This window comes from Gossypium hirsutum, chromosome D08 (assembly GCF_007990345.1).
Source record: "Gossypium hirsutum isolate 1008001.06 chromosome D08, Gossypium_hirsutum_v2.1, whole genome shotgun sequence".
Classification (NCBI taxonomy): domain Eukaryota; kingdom Viridiplantae; phylum Streptophyta; class Magnoliopsida; order Malvales; family Malvaceae; genus Gossypium; species Gossypium hirsutum.
The window spans coordinates 31,879,788-31,896,797 of record NC_053444.1 but is presented as its reverse complement, the minus strand read 5'-3'; the positions used below and the strand labels follow the sequence as shown (position 1 = coordinate 31,896,797).

The window sequence follows — 17,010 nt, the reverse complement described above, 5'->3', positions numbered from 1 at the left end:
ATCCGGGTACTCGATGAGCTATCTTGTACACCCGATGAATGCCTAAAGTGTACTATCTCCTTGCTACGTGATTCTGCCTACTATTGGTGGAGTACTCTGACTTCTGTTGTGCCCCGAGAGCAAGTAACTTGGGAGTTTTTCCAAACTGAGTTTCGGAAAAAGTATATCAGTCAGAGATTTGTTGATAAAAAACGGAAGGAATTTCTTGAGCTTAAGCAAGGTTCCATGTCGGTTACTGATTACGAGCGAAAATTTGTTAGACTTAGCAAATACGCTCGGGAATGTGTTTCGTCCGAGGCTATTATGTGTAAATGCTTCGAGGATGGGCTAAATGAAGATATAAAAATGTTCGTTGGCGTTCTTGAAATACGAGAGTTCGTAGTACTTATCGAGCAAGCTTGTAAAGCCGAAGAGCTTAGAAAAGAAAAACAAAAAGTTGATGAGGGAACTGGAGAGTTTCGTAAAAGATCCTCGGGAAAGTCTCTTCAACAGGCATCGAAGAAATTTCGAGATGATGTGGGCCGGTCTAGAGGCACTTCGGGCCTTTTTAGACGAGATCGTGATCGACCCCCTGTGGGTACACGAGGCACTTCGGTCGCCAGTGTTGGGAATGAACGTCGAGACAGAACGAAATGTCGATATTGCGGTAAATGGCATTCGGGGAGTTGTAGATTCCCTGACCGCTCCTGTTACAAGTGCGGATCAGTTGACCACTTCATTAAAGATTGCCCGAGGTTGTCTGAACAGAATGTAAATCAGAGTGGGAAACCGGGTGCGACCACTGCTCGAGGTAGACCATCTGGAAATACGGGCAATGCTAGTGGTGGTCAGAGAGGATCTAGAGATGCTACGACCAAATCCGAGGCTCGTGCGCTTGCTAGAGCTTATGCTATACGTGCCCGCGAGAATGCTTCTTCGCCTGATGTTATTACCGGTACTTTTACTCTCTTTGATACTAATGTAATTGCTTTGATTGACCCCGGTTCTACTCATTCTTACATATGTGAAACCTTAGCATCCAGTAAGACTTTACCTATTGAGTCTACTGAGTTCGTAATTCGGGTGTCAAACCCTTTGGGTCGTTACGTGCTTGTCGACAAAGTGTGTAAGGAATGTCCCCTAGTAATTCGAGGTTCCTGTTTTCCGGTGGACTTGATGCTTTTGCCATTTGATGAATTTGATGTTATTCTTGGTTTGGATTGGCTGACCACGCATGATGCAGTTGTGAACTGCAAAAGCAAGACTATTGATTTGAGGTGCGCAAATAACGAAGTAATCCGAGTTGAGTCTACGGACTTGGATGGGTTGCCAGCTGTAATATCCTCAATGTTGGCCCAGAAATATGTAAGAAAAGGGTGCGAAGCATACCTTACGTATGTACTTGATGACAAAGAATTAGAAAAGAAACCCGAATCTGTGCAGGTGGTTTGTGAATACCCGGATGTTTTTCCTGAAGAATTACCGGGATTACCACCTGTTCGGGAGATAGAGTTTGGTATTGAGCTTGTACCTGGGACTACGCCGATTTCGATGGCTCCGTATCGTATGGCACCAACCGAGTTAAAAGAGTTGAAAGCTCAGTTGCAAGAATTGACGGATAGAGGTTTTGCTCGACCAAGTTTCTCACCTTGGGGTGCACCAGTATTGTTCGTGAAAAAGGACGGAACCATGAGGTTGTGCATTGACTATCGTCAACTGAATAAAGTGACGATAAAGAACAAATATCCGTTACCGCGTATCGATGATTTGTTCGACCAACTGAAGGGAGCCTCAGTGCTCTCAAAAATAGATTTGAGATCGGGCTATTATCAGTTGCGAATTCGAGATTCGGACATACCCAAAACTGCCTTCAGAACGAGATATGGTCACTACGAGTTCTTAGTGATGCCGTTTGGGCTCACTAATGCCCCTGCGGTATTTATGGATTTGATGAATCGGATCTTCAGACCATATTTGGATCTGTTTGTAGTTGTGTTCATTGATGACATCTTGGTCTATTCAAGAGATGAGACCGAACATGCTGAGCACCTGTGACTAGTGTTGCAAATTTTGCGGGAGAAGCAGTTATATGCTAAGTTCAGTAAGTGTGAGTTCTGGTTAAGAGAGGTTAGCTTCTTGGGTCATGTGGTATCCGCATCGGGTATTCGAGTTGACCCGAGCAAAATTTCAGCCATACTTAACTGGAAGCCTCCAAGAAATATTACCGAAGTTCGGAGCTTCCTAGGGCTCGCCGGTTATTACCGACGATTTGTAAAAGGTTTCTCGATGATAGCCACACCAATGACGAAGCTACTTCAAAAGGATGTTAAGTTCGAATGGACGGAGAAATGTCAGAAAAGTTTTGATCAACTAAAAACTTATTTGACTGAAGCTCCAATTTTAGTGCAACCCGAATCAGGCAAAGAGTTTGTCATTTATAGTGACGCATCCCTACTTGGGTTGGGTTGCGTATTGATGCAAGAAGGTCGAGTGGTGGCCTATGCGTCGAGACAATTAAAGCCACATGAGAAAAATTATCCGACCCATGATCTTGAACTAGCTGCCATCGTATTTGCTTTAAAAATATGGCGACATTACTTATTTGGTGAAAAGTGCCATGTATTTTCGGATCACAAAAGTCTCAAATATTTGATGACTCAAAGAGACTTAAATCTGCGACAAAGACGTTGGCTTGAGTTGTTGAAAGATTACGAGCTTGTCATTGATTACCACCCGGGAAAGGCTAATGTGGTTGCGGACGCCTTAAGCCGGAAATCATTGTTTGCTTTATGAGCGATGAATGTGCACTTGTCTGTTCTACCCGACAATGTGTTAGTAGCTGAATTAAAAGCCAAACCATTATTGATTCATCAAATTCGTGAAGCCCAGAAAGTTGATCATGAATTGGTTGCAAAACAGGCTGAGTGTGCTCCGAACAAGGAATCGGAGTTTCAAATTGATGATGATGATTGTTTGAGGTTCAGAAGTCGCTTGTGTGTTCCAAGGAATTCGGAACTCATTTCGATGATTCTGAACGAAGCCCATTGTAGCCGAATGTCAATTCACCAGGGGAGTACGAAAATGTACAACGATTTGAAACGTTGGTTTTGGTGGCATGGTATGAAACGAGACATCTCCGACTTTGTTTCGAGATGTTTAATATGTCAACAAGTGAAAGCGGAACATCAAGTGCCTTCTGGATTACTTCAGCCGATCATGATACCTGAGTGGAAATGGGATCGAGTCACAATGGACTTTGTGTCCGGACTGCCATTGTCTGCAAGTAAGAAGGATGCGATTTGGGTTGTTGTCGATAGACTGACTAAGTCGGCTCACTTTATCCCCGTGCGTACGGATTTTTCATTGGATAAACTAGCTGAATTGTACGTTTCTCAGATTGTGAGATTACACGGGGTACCTATTTCTATCGTGTCGGATAGAGATCCGAGATTCACCTCACGATTTTGGAGGAAATTGCAAGAAGCTTTGGGTACCAAGTTGCATTTTAGCACTGCTTTTCATCCCCAAACCGATGGTCAATCTGAGCGGATAACTCAGATACTTGAGGATATGTTGAGATGTTGCATCCTCGAGTTCAGTGGTTCATGGGAATGGTATTTACCTTTGATTGAATTCGCTTACAACAATAGTTTTCAATCAAGTATTAAGATGTCACCTTACGAGGCTTTGTACGGTCGTAAATGCCGTACACCATTATTTTGGACCGAGCTCGGTGAAAGTAAAATTTTCGGAGTTGATTTGATTAAGGATGCCGAACAGAAAGTAAAGGTAATCCGTGAAAGTCTGAAAGCAGCCAGAGATCGTCAAAAATCGTATGCGGATTTGAAACAAAAGGACATTGAATATCAGGTGGGAGATAAAGTGTTCCTTAAAGTTTCGCCTTGGAAAAAGGTACTCAGGTTTGGCCGTAAGGGAAAGTTGAGCCCGAGATTCATTGGGCCGTACGAAATCTCCGAACGAGTTGGTCCGGTTGCGTATAGATTGATTTTGCCCCCTGAGCTTGAAAAGATTGACGACGTCTTTCATGTTTCGATGCTTCGACGCTATCGATCTGATCCATTGCACATAATTAGCCCATCAGAGGTTGAAATTCAAGCCGATATGAGTTATGAAGAAGAACCGATGCGTATCCTAGCTCGTGAAGTGAAGGAGTTGCGAAACAAAAGGGTTCCGTTAGTGAAGGTGTTATGGCTCAAACACGGGATCGAGGAAGCTACTTGGGAAACCGAGAGCTCGATGAAAGAACGATACCCAAACTTATTTACCGGTAAGATTTTCGGGGACGAAAATTTCTTAAGTGGGGGAGAGTTGTGACAGCCCAAAATTGACCCTAGTCGGGAAGTGGTTTCGGGACCGCTAAACCGAGTCACCGAAATGTTTGAATGTGATATTTATTGTCTAGAATATGTAATTATGAATGTGTGAAAATTTCAAGCTTCGATTTAGTCGATTGCATGTGAATTTAGTCAATAGGACTTATGTGAGAAAATTTTGAAATGTGATAGGTCAAAGCATAAGGACCTATTAGTGCATGAAATAAAAAGGGGGGACTTGCATGTCAAATTCCCCCCTATTAGTAGTGGCCAGCCATGACAAGCATGGTAGACCAAGTGTGATGGGCAAGACATGTCTTGTTGGTGCATCATGGGTGGAAAAAATAAAATAATGAGCATGGAAATTAAATAATGAAAGGGAATGTGATGAAAACAAAAAAAAGTGTGTGGTTGTTTCTCCCCCCCCCCATTTTGCCGAAACTAGAAAGAAAAACAAAGAAAAAAAGTGCTCATCCTTTGGTTCATCCTTGGCCAAAAATTTTAAGGAGGAAGGAAGAAGAAAGGTTGAAGAGGTTCGGCCATGCATGTAGCTAGGCTAAGGTATGTTTGATGATGTTCCATGAAATGCATGCATGTTTTAGTTGTTAGCTTGAGTTCTACCTAGCCCATGGTCTAAATCTTGCTATGTGATGGAAATGACACTCGGCCATGGATGCATCATTCTTGGTTGATGTTTGATGTTGTGGTGATGAGGCATGAAGATGAGTTAAGATTCGGCCTAGGTGGATTTTGTGTTAATGCCATTGCATGCTAAATATGAAGCTTGTTAATGATGCATGTGATGGTGGATTGATGATTCTTGAATCTCCTTTTTAGCATTTTTGAGTGAGCACATATGTGCATTGGTTGCTAGATGGAGAAGAATCGGCAAGCAAGTTGTGTGCTAAGGCCGAATATAACTTTTGTATGTTAATGAGCAATGCATGTGTTAAATTGATGGAAAGGGAGAGGATGCTTTACTAGTGTATATATGTGTGTATTAGCCAAGTTTTGAACTTGAAACAAGATGATATTTATAATCAATACAAGTAACCATACTTGTAGGAAGTATTAAGCATATAATCGGCCCCAACATAGACATGCATATTCGGCCATAGGAAGAAGATTTGGTGTTGCATGTATTCGGTTGGAGGCAAGCATATTGATGCTTTTGTCTTGGCTTAGAAAATTCGGCCAAGGGGGAAAATTAGCTAATGTTGAGTTTGATTCATGATTCCGTACATATGTGACTTTAATGTCTAATGTATAAATATGGGCTAAGTGCCTTGTGTTCCTCTTTTCGATGCTCAAATGATTAAATCAATTTATTTGTTTAATTAAGCTCAAGAGCAAAGGGGAACTAAATCCGATAAAGGGAAGGAAAAAGTGGTCGAATAGCCATCGGAATCGTTCGACAACATCCGAGGTAAGTTCTTGAGTAAGAGAGCTTAAATTAAGATTTGATTAGATCATGTTTTAAGCAAATCAAAATCATGCTCTTTGTGTGTGGCTATGGAGCCAAAATTGCAAGAATGATAAGGGTCTTGTGTTTGAGTTTTGCTAACGAAAATGAAATACGAATGTGCCATGATTTATGGTTAAATGTGCATGGTTATTTGAATGATGTCCGGGCTAAGTCCCGAAGGCTTTGTGATAAGTGACCATATCCGGACTAAGATCCGAAGGCATTTGTGCGAGATACTAAATCTGGACTAAGATCCGAAGGCATTTGTGCGAGATACTAAATCCGGACTAAGATCCGAAGGCATTTGTGCGAGTTACTAAATCCGGGTTAAGTCCCGAAGGCATTTGTGCGAATTACTATAACCGGGCTATGTCCCGAAGGCATTTGAACGAGGAGCTATATCCGGTTAAATTCCGAAGGTACGTGATTTGGGAATGAATGATCTTGCTGTAAAAATTTCAGTTAATGCTCTAGAAACATCCCAACATTGAGGTATGTTTCGTATGTGCTTGAATTTAGTTGAGCCCTTACAAATAAGTATTCGCTCAGTTGATAAACGAGCTACCGGCCTTTGGCTGAGTTGATCTTTTGTGTATGTACATAAGGGTTGGTAATGTGAAGCAAGTATGATATCGAAAATTTGTGCATATGAAATTATCCGTTTAGCTATATGAATGCTATACTTTTGTTGTGCTGGAATTCCTTGCTCAAAACTTACTAAGCATAAATTGCTTACTCCGTTTCATTGCTCCTCTGTTTTATAGATTGGTTCTCCAGCTATCGGACTCGGGATCTTGAAGTCAAAGTCGCCCACACTATCAAAGCCCCCCATTTTGGTACAATTTTGGTTGAACTTCGAAATGGCATGTATAGGACTACCCGTTTGTTGTGGGTCGTGGACCCTTTGGACTTGTATAATTTTGGATAGCCATGCGAAAATGGCTTATATGTGTTTGAGTATAATGTTATAATCATTTGGTGTGGATATGTTTGACAAGGATTGGCCATGGGAATGGTTAATCACTATCATAAATTGTGCTATTTATGCAAAAAGGGCTAGTTGAATCATGGAAACCATGAAATAGGTAAAGTCTACCTTAAAGGCAGATGCTGACAGCAGCAGTGATGTAGATTTGGAAAATCACTAAAAGTAGTAGGAATGGAATTAAATAGTGAATAAATTATGTAAACAAATCTTGATGAATCTACTTACATAGGAAAGTAACGAAACAATCATACGGACAGTATGTTAAGAGATATTCAGGTTCTCGTGAGACAGGGCCAGAACGGTTTCTGGATTCCCTGTTCCGACTTTGGAAATTCATTATAAATTAACCAGAGATAATTAGAAGTCATGCCATATATGTATAGATTCCTCTCTGAGTCTAGTTTCTATAGAAACAAACGGCATCAGTATTGAAGCTTTGTGCAGGGAGATATCCAAGTCGTATTGCGCAAAGGTCAGTGTAGTCGATCCCTGTAACATGGGAGACTTTGACTAATAAACTGTACTAATTGGCCCGACCAAAAATTCTAGAAAAAAATATGTAGATGGGAATATGAGTCTAGTTTCAGGGAAAAATCACGAAACTGATTTTCGAGTTGTGAAACTCAAGATATGATTTTTAAAGCGACTAGTACGCAGATTGGCAGTGTCTGGGAAATATTTTTTTATAAGGGGTTTAAAGTCTGTTAACACCTCGTGTTCGACTCCGGTGTCGGTCTCGGGTTCGGGGTGTTACAGTGTGTGTCCTTATTATATGGCTAATTAATAGCATGTAAATACTCGATAATGATTAGCTATTGAAATGACTATTTAAGAACATGTTTTGGTATTATTTATGCCTAAATGATAGTTAATACAAAGAAATTATAAAAGAGTAAGAATTTGCAATGGAACAGTTTTTGGAATGGAACGATAGTAGAAATGGAATTAGAGAGTGAATAAGATATAAAATTAAAGCTTATCGAGTCTATTTTAACATGAAAGAAACGATGTAGGCAAAGGAATTTTATATTTTGTAATATTTGAATTTTAGTGGGTTTGGGTCAGAATGGTTTTTGAAGTCCCCTGTTCTGAATTTAGGAAATCATGAAAAATTGTACAGAAAGAATTATGAGTCATAATTTATATTTCTAAAGTCCATAGTGAGTCTATTTTCAATAGAAACAAGCAGAAGCACCATATGAAGCCTGTACAATGAGATAATTGATTTCATGTGAATAGGGGTCAGAACCGTCTGACAGTGAAACATGGGAGACTTTAACGAATTAACCATACTATTTCGCCAATCCAAAAATTATGGAAATTTTATGATAAGAAGATATATGAGTCTAATTTCATAAAAAATTTACGGATCTAAATTTCAAGTTTCATAACTCGAGTTATAATAAAATTAGTGACTGTCACGCAAGTGGACAGTTTTATTGTGAATAGTGAAATAAATTATTTTGATTTGTTTAAGTATACGAAACATTTTTAATGCTCCTGGTTTGGACCCGAACCATTTTTGTTGCATGTTTTAGGGTCTTGAGGGCCCTTTTTAGGGACATTTTAATTGAACGTGAGCAAATTAATTTTAAAAGAAAATTTTTATACTCCGAACTAGTAAGTTAAGTCAGGTAATGCCTCGTGCTCGACTCCGGCAATGGTCTCGGGTAAGGGGTGTTACAAAAATTAAGAGATGACACCTTCCCTGTTACTCTTCTAAGGGAGAATTTAGTTCCAGCCAAGTCTTTGGTTCAAGAGAAGACTAGTGGACGGTTGGTTGATGGGCCTAATTTAAGGACAAAAATTAGAGAAGGCAAGAAAGAAGATGTCATCATACAATCTACTTTGTGCCCTGACTCTTCACTACTAGGTGAGTTTTTTTTACCTGAATTTGCTACTGATTTAGAATTATCAATAGCCCAATGAAAAGGTGTTAGAACTTTCACTTTACATCCTATTTTCGACTGTGTCTTTTATGCTTATCTCCATCCTATAGAGCTTTTGTTTTGTCCTTGTCCTCTATGTCTGTTCCATAGGATTGGAGATAAGCTATCACTGATCCAAGATGGAAGAAGGCCATGATAGAGGAAATGTAGGCTTTAGCAAAAAAATGAGACGTGGGAACTGGTTAGTCCTCCTAAGGGGCTGAAAATGGTTGGCTGCAAATAGGTGTTTACTATCAACTATAAGGTTGACGGTTCAATTGAAAGACTCAAAGCCAAATTATTAGCGTAATGATTCATTCAGACATATGAAACGAATTCTTAAGAAAGATTTGCTCTGGTTGCTAAATTGAACATGATTAGGATGATTCGGGGTTGATAAAGTTATCAGTATGAAATGAATTATCAGTACATGTTAGTTGATAAAGTTTGTAAAAACTTTCCTTTAATGATTTAGGGTTGCAACTTTCTGGCTGATATGATGTTACTACCCTTTGATGAGTTTGATGTGATTTTGGGTATGGACTAGTTAACTCTGCATGATGATATTGTGAATTGTAGATGAAAGCATATCTTGTTGAAATGTCAGAAAGATGAAAAGCTTTGAATTGAGTCAGATAGATTGGACAGTGTATCTAATGTTATGTTGGCATAGAAATAAGTTAGAAAAGGTTGCGAAGTGTATCTTGCTTATATATTTGATCCTAGAGTTTCTGAGTTGAAGCTAGAACCGGTTCCAGTGGTATGTTAGTATATGGGTGTGTTTCCAGAAGAGTTACCAGGGTTATCACCAATCAAAGAAGTTGAGTTTTCTATTGAGTTAATGCCATGAACATCTCCGATATCGATAACTTTGTATAGAATGACACTTACTGAATTGAAAGAGTTGAAAGCACAGTTGCAAGAGTTGACATATAGGGGTCTTGGTCGACCGAGTTTTTCTCCTTGGGGTGCTCATGTGTTATTTGTTAAGAAAAAGGATAGATCCATGCGGTTATGTATTGATTATTGACAACTCAACAAAGTCACGATCAAGAAAAAATATCCATTGCAATGTATAGATGATCTATTTGACCAATTGAAAGGTGCGACAGTATTCTCAAAGATCGATCTTCATTCTGGTTATTATCAGTTATGGGTTAAAGACTCAGATGTTGCAAAAACTACATTCAAAACCAGGTATGGACATTATGAGTTTCTTGTGATGCCATTTGGTTTGACTAATGCACTTGCTTTATTTATGGACTTGATGAATAGAATATTCAGACCATTTTTAGATAGATTTATTGTTGTGTTTGTTGATGATATTCTGATCTATTTGCAAAATGAGACAAAACATATCCAACATTTGAGAATTTTTTTGCAAACATTACGCGAAAAACAACTGTTCACTAAGTTCAACAAATGTGATTTCTGGTTTCGAGAAGTCAGATTTTTTGGACATGTAGTACCGACCAATGGCATTAGAGTTGATTCGAGAAAAATTCAGTTGTGGTAGACTGGAAACCTCTGAAAAATTTATCTGAAGTCAGAAGCTTTCTAGGTTTAGTGAGATATGATAGAATATTCGTTAAGGGATTCTTGACGATTTCTACACCGTTGATGAGATTGTAACAAAAAGATGTCAAATTTGAATAGCTTGAGAAATGTCAACAAAGTTTTAATCAGTTGAAAGCTTTGTTAACCGAGGCACCTATGTTAGTTTAGCTAGAGCCCGACAAAGAATTTGTGATTTATAGTGATATTTCATTGAATGGTTTGGGCTGTGTTTTGATAAAAGAGGGAAAAATGATAGCGTATGCTTCTAGATAGTTGAAACCACATGAAAAGAATTATTCGACTCACGATTTAGAGCTTGCAACTATTGGTTTTGCTTTGAAGATTTGACGACCCCATTTGTATGGAGAAAAATGTCATATCTTCATGGATCATAAAAGCCTGAAATATTTGTTGTCACAACAAGATCTGAATTTGAGACAGTGTAGATGGCTCGAGTTATTGAAAGATTACGACTTGGTCATTGACTATCATCCGGGAAAGGCTAATGTTGTTGCGAATGCTTTGAGTAGAAAATCTCTATTTGCTTTGTGAGCTTTGAACACGCGGTTAACACTGATCGATGATGATTCAATTTTAGCTGAATTAAAAGCTAGACCGACGTTTCTGCAATAGATTTGTGAAGCTCGGAAATGTGATAATGTTTTGATAACTAAACAGAAACAGATTGACACGACACCTGATTCAGATTTTCATGTGGGTTCAAATGATAGTTTGTACTTCAAAGACAAAATTTGTGTTTCAAAAAATTTTGATCTTGTTCAAAAGATCTTACAAGAAGCTCACAATAGTAGCTTATGTATTCATCATGGTAGCAATAAAATGTACGGCGACTTGAAACAGATGTATTGGTGGCCAGGTATGAAACAAGAGATCTTAGAGTTAAAGCCAAGCATCAGGTACCTTCAGGTTTATTAGAGCTAGTGATGATTCTAGAGTGGAAACATGAATTGACACGATGGATTTTGTATCGGGATTGCCTCTATCTCTGAGAAAGAAAGATATTGTGTAGGTTATTATTGACTGTTTGATGAAGTCCGCACATTTTATTCCAGTGCGTATGGATTTTTCACTCGAGAGATTAGCAGATTTGTATGTTGCTGAGATCGTTAGATTGCACGGTGTACTAGTTTTTATTATTTCTAACAAAGATCCGTGGTTTATGTCTTGATTCTGGCGCAAGTTACATGAAGCTCTAGGTACACGATTATATTTTAGTACTTCATTTCATCCTCAGATCGACGGTCAGCCCGAGCGAGTAATTCAAATACTCGAGGATATGCTTCGATGTTGTGTTTTAAAGTTCGAAGGTAATTGGAGAGATTTTTACCGTTGGTTGAATTTGCATACAACAACAGTTATCAAGCGAGTATTAAAATGATACCGTACGAAGTTTTGTATGGTCAAAAGTGCAAACTCTGTTATACTGGACTGAGCTCAGTGAGAAAAATTTATTTGGTGTTGATTTGATACGAGAAACTAAAGAAAAGGTTAACGTGATACGTGACAGTTTGAAAGCAGCTTCGGATTGACAGAAATCCTATGTAGATTTGAAAAGGAAAGACATCGAATTCCAAGTCGACGAAAAAGTGTTTTTGAAAGTATCACCTTGGAAAAAAGTTCTTCAATTTGACCGTAAAGGCAAGCTTAGTCCGCAGTTTATCGAGTTGTATGAGATCATAGAGAGAATCAGACATGTAGCTTACATATTAGCTTTGCCGTCAGAGTTAGAAAAGATCCATAATGTATTTCACGTATTCATGTTACGACGGTATTGATCAGATCTTTCACACATGATTTCACTTGTTGATGTTGAGACTCAGCCAGATATGACATATAGTGAAGAACCGGTCATAATTGTAGCTTGAAAGGTTAAAGAATTGAGAAATAAAACCATAACTTTAGTGAAAATTCTTTGGCAGCATCATGGTATAGAAGAGGCCACCTAAGAACCAGAAGAAGCTATGAAAGTGCAATACCCGAACCTCTTTTTTGGTAAGATTTTAGAGGACAAAAATTCCTTTGAGGGGGAGAGTTGTAACAACCCGTTTTCAATGAAATCAGAGCAATGGTTTTAGAACCACAAATCCGATAAGTAAATTATTATTTTAATGTCTATGGGATGTTAGTAAGATCATATTAAAATATCGTTAAGAAATTTTGACGTTTGTATGCTTAATTATGTGAAAAGGACTAAATCGTGAAAGGTGTAAAAGTGGAGTTCTATTAGTTTAAGGTATCAATTAGCTATGAAATTTAAATGTGAGTGGACTTAGATGGTAATAAGACCATTTAACTTGTGAGTGGACTTTTATGAACACAAATTAAGTTACTGGTAAGTTAAAATGAAAGGTTAATAAAGTAAATTCATAAATAAATTAAAGTAAAATATCATAAACAAATGTATTATCTTCTTTAACTTTTATTTCCATCGGAAACGAAGGAGAAGTGATAGCTAGGGTTTGAAGCTTCGGTTACTAATTTAGCTTGCATGTAAGTATAATTTTGTCCTGTTTTTAATGATTTTTATGTTTTCGAGATCGTTGTAGTTTAATCTAGCTAGCCTGGGGATTAATTTGCAAAAATGTTAAAGGTTTAAGGTTTGGCATGTATGTTCTTGCATGATTCTTGTTGTTTTATGAAAGATTATGTGTCCTTGTTGATAAATAAACAAGTTTTGTAAAGTGATTTTTGATGAACATGTCATTTAGGGACTTATTTGTAATTGTAGTAAAAGTTCATGGTAAATTTGTGAAATGATAAATGGTATGGATTGATATGGGTTCATAATAAATTCAAATAGCATAAAATGAGGATGAAAATGCTTAATTTCAATTTATGAGCTTAAGGACTAAATTGTGAAAATTTAAAATATTAGGGGCAAAATAGTAATTTTGCAAAAATATGAAATATGGACTGAATTGAATAATAGAAATATTAAATGGATTGAATTTGTATATTTAGACCAAGATAGACCTCATACGGATTTGGATCAGGGAAAAGTTAAAGCTTCAATTAGTCGACTTCGTTTCTACGTCTTTGTTATCGAGGTAAGTTTGTATGATTAAATATCTTTTTAATCTTATAAGGATCTATATGTTAATGTGTTATTTTCCATGTAACTAAAAGATGTATATCCAACGATGTCACGATGATTATCGAGCCCCGTTTGAACCTTAGGAATTCGTAGGATACAAATGACATGTCATCGTGGTTTTCATGTTTCGGGTGCTGGTCTTGAATGTCATGTTGATGGCTGAGATCCTGCATTTGTTACAGATACTCCACAACTCGTGTGAGCAGTATTGTGTAGCTTACATTCCAACCCATAGCTCATGTGAGCAGGCCCATTTCACAGCTCGTGTAAGCAATGATGTAAATGAAAAGGAAATGTTACGGTTATATGTTTAGCACACTTCATGTGAGCTTTCCTGTATATCTGATATTATTCTAAATGGTTCAATGGGCATGAAAAGAAAATGAACGGTAAGTGTTCAACTGAACTATTTCATGAATCTATAAAAAGGATTGAAATGGAAATGTTCACTGAAAGTGTATCTATGTTTATGAAAAGGATGAATTCAAAAATAGTATTTTCATGTACAATTAGCTCATCTTATGATAATTCAAGTGAATTATGTGTTAATGCACTAACATGTGTTGTTGATGATGCTTAGGCTTGTGCCAAACTTATGGTTGGATTATATTATCCTTAATCTTAAAGTTATGCATTAAATTGGTAAGTTATGTTCATATTTTACGAACTTACTAAGCATTATGTGCTTACGTAGTTTTCTTTCCTATGTTTTATAGATAATTGGAAAATCGATTGGTTTGGAAGCTTGTCGGAGATCTATCACACTATCCAACGATTATATCGGTAGCTTTTGATGTTTTGGTCAAGGTTATAATGGCATGTATAGGTGGACTTGTGTTTAATGTTTAGTTGAATGCTTAGATGTTGATTTTGGTATATATGAGTTGGATGTTTTGGTATCATTTTGATGATGGTTGAATTATGTCAATTTGGTACATATGATGCAAGAATGGTAGGGCTCAAATGGTAAGTTTATGTTAAAGTGATATAGGTCAAGTTATGATATGCTTTGAGATGGAAATGAGCTAGATGATTATGAATGAAATGTGGTCAAGTATATGTATATGTTTAAGTAGGTTTGTATGTCTGCATTTGAGGTGTCTTGTGTGGCATATTGGTTGAATGGATTTGGTTTTTTGAATTGGTCATTTCATACATATTTTGGTAAATTTTTTATGCTTTGGTCATGGGTATAAAATGCTTTTAGGTACATACTTAATTTGGTGTTGGAAATGGGTTGATTTTGGCCAATTTCATGTCCATATGGCCTGAGACACGGGCGTGTGGTTCAGCCGTCAGTGACACACGGCCATGTTGAAGGTTTTAATGCATGCAAGTCAGGCTGTTACATGATGTAGTACACGGCCTGGGACATAGAGAGTTACACGGCCTGGCACATGGTTGTGTGGCTTGGTTGTGTGACTCAGAGAGTTACACGGGCATAGACACGGGTTGCGACACAACCGTGTGTCCCTATTTTGAAAGATAGATGACTTGAGACACGAGTGTGCGTCTTAGCTGTGTGAGTCACACGGTTGTGTGACCCCTACAGTTCAATTTTTCCAACTTTTTCCTAAATGTTCCAAATGTTTCCAATTTAGTCCCAAATTGTTTCTAAAGTGTTTTTAAGGCCTTGAAGGCTCGATTAAGGGACGATATGCATGTAAATAAATGAATTATGCTATGTTAATGTTAATGTATGAGATGTATGTTTTAAAGTTATGTTTTTACGATAATGATTTTAACCCTATTCCGACGATGGATACGGGTTAGGGGTGTTACACTCAAAGTGTTTGTGAGATTTTATGGTTGCGAAAGATATTGGAAGAGCTAAAGTTGTTGAACAAAAATGGATCAACTTTGTACTGTGACAGTAAAGCGGCCATCAACATAGCTTAAAATCAGTGCAACAAAATAAGGCCAAGCACATCGAAATATATTGCCATTTTATCAAGGAAAAAGTAGCAGTGGTGTCTTAAGTCTATTTTATCTAGTATCCCAAAAATAGTTGGTTGATGTTTTTACTAAAAGGCCTAGCTGTAAGACTTATCATAATCTTCTTTGCAAGTTGGCCATTCGAGACATCTATGCACCAACTTGGGGGGACTGTTGAGAATCTTTGATTTATTTGACAACATTGAATAGCTAACTTTTAGGGATTGTAGTTGATTTTTAGAGATATTAATTAGGGATATTCTTTCTTTACATGATTCTATGCTTCATGTATATATATCTATACATATTTATGAGAAATAAATAATTTTTGAGTAATTTTTTCCTCAATATATTAGAGTATTCATCCATAATTTTATCAGTGTTAAGCATGCACAATCCGTTTCATTCATCAGTTGTTGCCAGAAGAGGAGCAGAATGGCAGGTGACAAACGACAAATCAAAAGGTGGGATGTAAAACTTTGACAACCAAAAAGTTATGATAGAAATGAAACTATTATGTTGCTTTAGTTAAAAGAGTATCATCTGTTCTAAGATTTATATCAGTTTTGAATTTTAAATATATATCCTCAACTATTCCAGGAAAAACAGAAATAAGAGTAAAACCGTACATATAAACCAATTAATCCAAAATTCGCAAACTTCACGGATACATACCAGTTCACATTGCCTTTTAGTGTATTAGTTTCCCCGTTGTGCCGAAGACACATAGTGGTTGGGCACGTTCCTAGCTAGGAAATGTATTTGTTGAAAACCTAGAGTGTACCTGCATCAAAAGGATCAGAATTGTCATTTACAATTTCCTCGCCTCTACTAGGAATGTAGGATCCGGTTCAATCGGCATACGATTTCATTTAAGTTATCAAGGGAGTGGAAGAGCTTAAGAGATCATTCAAATTTCAATGCCTAAGAAGTCATCCCTCAACCTTACATCTATTCAGTTACTGATTGTTCCAGGCTGTTAGTAGAGAAAGAAAGAAAGAAAGTAAATGGATAAAATATTTACCAGGGCCATGTAGCTGGTAAACCTTTCATTGCCAAGATCAGCATAATAGTAGTTTTGTAGTTGATCAGGCTTTAACTGGCCCTTATAAACAACATTTCTACACAAGCCAGATCATAATTTTCACGTGCATAATCACTGGGCAAATTTTCTTGGATATCAGAACTCAGCTTTGTTAAAGACAAACCTTGATGAAAGAGAACATATATAGAAGTCCCTAACACCACCATGTTGGAGGTTTAGTGCAGCTCGGATAGCAACCATTGAAACCCTCCTTAGTATATACATCTGTAAAACAATTACTATGTTAACAATCTACTTGAGAAATAGAATCAACTTGTACTGCACGTTAGTCTTATTACTTAATTTCCCTTGAATAACTCCACTTTTCAAATATCTGTACTCTAGTCCAGATAAAATCATGCTTACCATTTCTAGCGTTAGTTTCTCGCATTGGGGTGCACCAGTTTTGTTCGTTAAGAAAAAGGACGGATCAATGACATTGTGTATTGATTACCGTCAACACAATAAGGTTACGATCAAGAATAAGTATACATTACCGTGAATTGAAGATTTATTTGATCAGTTGAAAGGTGCAATGGTATTTTCGAACATTGATTTACGTTCTGGTTATTATCAGTTGCGGGTTAAAGATTAAGATGTGCCGGACATTATGAATTTCTGGTGA

The 17,010-nt window shown here is 37.5% G+C and overlaps 1 pseudogene; it reads right to left on the bottom strand.

Moving 5' to 3' along the window:
• LOC107909018 (glutamate synthase [NADH], amyloplastic-like) overlaps window positions 1-16,610 on the bottom strand; it is a 79,558-nt pseudogene extending 62,948 nt beyond the window's left edge.
• Between the last annotated feature and the right edge of the window lie 400 nt (window positions 16,611-17,010).